Below are 4,809 nucleotides of genomic sequence, written 5' to 3'. Positions count from 1 at the left end.
TTGATATAAATGAGTTCACACTTTCCAGTTTTACCTTCGATGGTATAATCGTGATATGAACTTATTCTGACCTTCTAAGTTATTCAAAGTCTTGGATGATGTAAAAGTATGATGAAAATTTGTGTGCAAGGAAGGCAACTTATATTTGTTAGTAGGTTAAAATATGCTGCAATTCTTTGGAATTTAATCTTTCTGTTTTTATTTCTAAGTATGATGTTTGCTGTTTTTGTGCTTGCCTAATCTTGATGTTCTCCTAGTGCCATAGGAGTTTAATGCTTTAGTGCTTATTGTGCACCTGTTGTGCCAGGGTCGTTAGATCTTTGCTCAACAGCTTGAGTTGATAGAAGCTCAAGAAAGTTCGTTGTATTTGGCAAAAATCAGTGTATTTGGGCTACAAATAAACATAAAATTGGGCCAAACAAATAAAAAATAATATAATAACCCAAAACATTATATAAAACCCTTTTAGGTGGTTTTTAATTGATTTAACTACTTATTTCCAGTTTTTTTAATGCTTACGAGCGATTCAATGTTAATCTAATTTAATGGTAGTTGTTGTCGTGTTGGACAAACCGATTTCAATTGGTATGTAGTGTTTTATAATTGGTACAAATAATTTCTATATGTTATAATATATATTTAAAATTTTATCTATATATTTTAATATGATTCGTACTAAACCAAAGCATACATGTAGTAAATTTCACTTGGAAAAAAATCAGAAAAATGAATAATTGAAAAGGATAGAAATATAAAATAAATAAAAATATAAATTTTATTTCTATCTTTTTTTGATAAAGTTGAAAACTTAAAAATATAATATTTAAAATTTGCATAATTTTAAGTTAGTTTACATCTCTTTCTCATTTTCTTTTCTTTAACCTTTTTTTCTTATCAAATACGTTCAAAATTTATTTTTTTTTACAACTTTTTCACCTTTAATGCTTTAGTGCTTATTGTGCACCTGTTGTGGATGTTTGTTTATGCATTGCTCTTAATGTTATTAGCGATGTATCACCACTGGTAACAATTCTAAATTTGACCTTGAGTGCATTAAATTTAATTGGACTCGATAATTGTTTTAGTTGCATTTTGGTATCACCCCTATGTTATGGCATGGACTTAGTATTTTAGAACTATAATTAATAATGTGTACTAGTGATGTCCTGATGAGAGGAAGAAAGAAGAAAATACATTAATGGATCATGTTTTTAACTTATTTAATTCTTCTTTATCCTTAGATTATTTTTTAATTTCATGGCTGTTCATTGTTTGCAGGTGTAATTTAATTTGCTGGAATTGACGCTACCATCCAATTTACAATTTGTAAGAGGTATGTATGTTTAGTATAGGCTAAATCTTTATTTGATGTCTCTCCAATATTGAAATCTGCAATGTATTCCATTAGGTATATACCTTTCTTGGCATTGAGATTAAAATTGACTGTTTGTAGATATCACACACATGTTTGCACATGTAAACCAACTTCCACTTTATTTGCCTCACTTCGCTTGGGGATCTTTGCTATTGGTTCCAATGCGTATGCTCTTACTTGCATTAATACTATAAAAGGGATCATTTCTGCTCAATTTGAAACCTTTTAATAATATTATACCTCTCTACATGTATGCTTGCCACGTGAATTTTTTCTACCCTATTTTTGTAATTTGTAATTTGTGATTTAATATTTCTATATTTCTATCACGATTTTTAATATATTAAATATTCTCATACGTTTTATCACAAATATTATCGTTCGTTTTATCATTTAAGTTAAACTTTTATTCAAAATAAATCATAACTTTCAAGCTAAATTGGATGTCCACACTATGCTTTAACATGTACTTAAGAAAAGATGACTTGTAAAACATAAATTTGGATTAATAAAGCAAAAGACATGTCTATATTAAAGGAAAAGACATGTTATTTTAATTAATATAATTTGGATTAATTTATTTAAATATTATTTAATTAATATAATTTGGATTAATTTATTTAAATATATAAGAATTTATCTTGTATAAATTATTAATGTGCAAAATTTATAAGATTTTAAAATATATATACTTGAATACATCACAAGTACGTAAAATATATACTTGAACTTACACAACTCACGAAACTTACATAACTTATATAGCTCACATAACTTACATAACTTACATAACTTACATAACTTATATAACTTACATAACTTATATAACTTACATAACTCACATAACTTACATAATTTACATAATACATAAGTAGATATCATATCATAACTTACATAACTTAATTATACTTATAAATAAACAACTTACTCGTATAATTTATTGTCAAGTTTAGACTTTAAGAACTACAAAATGGATAGGAGTTGGATGAAATTGTCAAGAGTCAGCAACGCCTATCGAAATGGAGTACAAACTTTTCTAAATTTTGCATTTCAAAATGCAAGCCAAGAGAATATGATTCTTTTCCTGTGTAAGAAGTGTGGCAACATCAATTGGCATTTTCGTGAAGTTGTCTACGAACATCTAATTGTGGATGGCTTTATTCGGGGGTATAAAAAATAGATTTTCCATGGAGAGTGTACATCTAGTGGAACTTCTTCAACGATTAATCCGACTTATCCTGATACTGATTACCACTAGTATGTTAGACAAGAAGACATGGAAGGTATGTTGCGGGATGCATTTAATATGTACAGTCATGGTGAACAATCGTTTCCACCTGACTTTATTACATCCGATGATTGTAATATTGGTGGAAATGTTTTTTGCGAAATGGGAACAAGTGCACCTAATGAGGAGCCAAATGAAGAAGCGGCGAAGTTCTACAATTTACTTAATGAAATGAACAAAGAACTTTACGAGGGATCAAAATATTCAAAATTGTCCTTCTACATTCTTCTATTTCACTTAAAATGTTTGGAAGGGTGGACCGGAAACTCTTTTACAATGCTGCTAGAGTTTTCGAGAGAGATGTTTCTGTTTGCAAAAATCCCCCAGTCTTGTCAAGATATGAAGAGACTAATAAAAGATTTGGGCCTTGGGTACGATAAAATTCATAGTTGCCCAAATGACTGCATGTTGTACTGGGGTGATCAGAAGAACCAACAGTCTTGTCATGTTTGTGGTAAGTCTAGTTGGATGAATGGGAATATAGAAGATGTGAATACTGATGAAGGTGGGGCACAGTTAAGAAAGAAGCTAGTCAAGGTTTTGCGATATTTTCCCCTAATACCAATACTTCAAAGGCTTTTCATGTCGTCAAAGACGGCCGATTCTATGAGGTGGCATAATGATCAACGAACCGATGATGGATTATTAAGGCATCCTGCTGATTCTTTAGCTTAGAAATCATTTGACAGTAAATTTCTGAGCTTTGCAAGTGATCCTCGAAATGTGAGGCTTAGGCTAGCAGCTGACGACTTTAATCCTTTTAAAACCATGAGCACTTCGTACAGTACTTGGCCTGTAGTGCTTGTTCCTTACAATTTGTCTCCATGGATTTGCATGAAGCAATCATCATTTATTTTATCAATGATTATCTCTCGAGAGAAAGGTCTCGAAAATGATATTGACATCTATTTGTAGCCACTTATTGAAGAGTTAAAATAGTTATGGTCGGGTGTTGAGATATATGATGTATTGAGAAAGGAGAACTTTAATTTACGTGTAGCTTTGTTGTGGACAATTAATGATTTCCCAGCTTATGCTAATTTATCGGGTTGGAGTACTAAAGGACGTTATGCCTGTCCTTGTTGTGCTACGCAAACTTGTTCGAAGTGGTTGTATAATGGGAAGAAGTTCTCTTACATGGGCCATCGTCGGTGGTTAGATGGAAATCATAAGTTTAGATTTCAGAGAACTCTATTTGACGGTACTAAAGAGTACAGAGGAGCTCCTGAGTAAACCGTTGGATTCGAAATCTTGTTTATGTTAAAAGATATCAATTTTAATTATGGGAAGATGAATCAACCACCTAACACGCAAACAAAGAGAAGATCGAGGGATGAATTTGATGATGAATATGACGAAGAAGATGATCCTAATAAGGCGGACTTGTGGAAAAAAAGGAGTATTTTTTTGAGTTGCCTTATTGGGAGCACAACATTTTACGCCACAATCTTGATGTCATGCATATTGAGAAGAATGTTTGCGAGAACATAATTGGGACAATTTTGAATGTCGATGGAAAATTAAAAGATAATCTTTAGAGTCGACTTGATTTAGTTGACATGAGAATTCAGCGTGATCTTCATCTTCAAGTACTTCTGAATGGGAAATATCAGTTGCCACATTCTATTTTTTCAATGTCAAAGAAAGAGAAAGAAGTGTTCTGCATGGTGTTGAAGGATAGAAAGGTCCCAGATGCGTATGCGTCAAATATATCTCGATGTGTGAGTCTTAAAGTTCGAAGATTATATTCATTAAAATCACATGATTACCACATCTTGATGCAAGATTTACTCCCATTTGCTTTACGGTGCTGTACGTAAAAAAATGTGACGTCCTGTATAATTGAACTATCCAATATAATGAAAACTATTTGTGGCAAAGTTTTGGATGTTGAAGAACTTGAGAAAGTACAGGATCGAGCTGCTTTGACTTTATGCAACTTGGAGAAGATTTTTCCACCTTCCTTCTTCACTATTATGGTGCATTTGGTAATCCATCTCCCTCACGAAGCAATACTTGGTGGACCTATTTTTTATCGATGGATGTATCCTATAGAAAGGTGCTAATTTATTTGTCAATTATTCATTCATTCACCTCTTTTCATTTAGTTACAGTTTTTGATAAATATTGTATATCGTGTTTAGGT

Source organism: Gossypium arboreum, chromosome 13, assembly GCF_025698485.1.
Source record: "Gossypium arboreum isolate Shixiya-1 chromosome 13, ASM2569848v2, whole genome shotgun sequence".
Classification (NCBI taxonomy): domain Eukaryota; kingdom Viridiplantae; phylum Streptophyta; class Magnoliopsida; order Malvales; family Malvaceae; genus Gossypium; species Gossypium arboreum.
The sequence above is the reverse complement of the archived record's forward strand: the minus strand, read 5'-3'. Positions refer to the sequence as shown.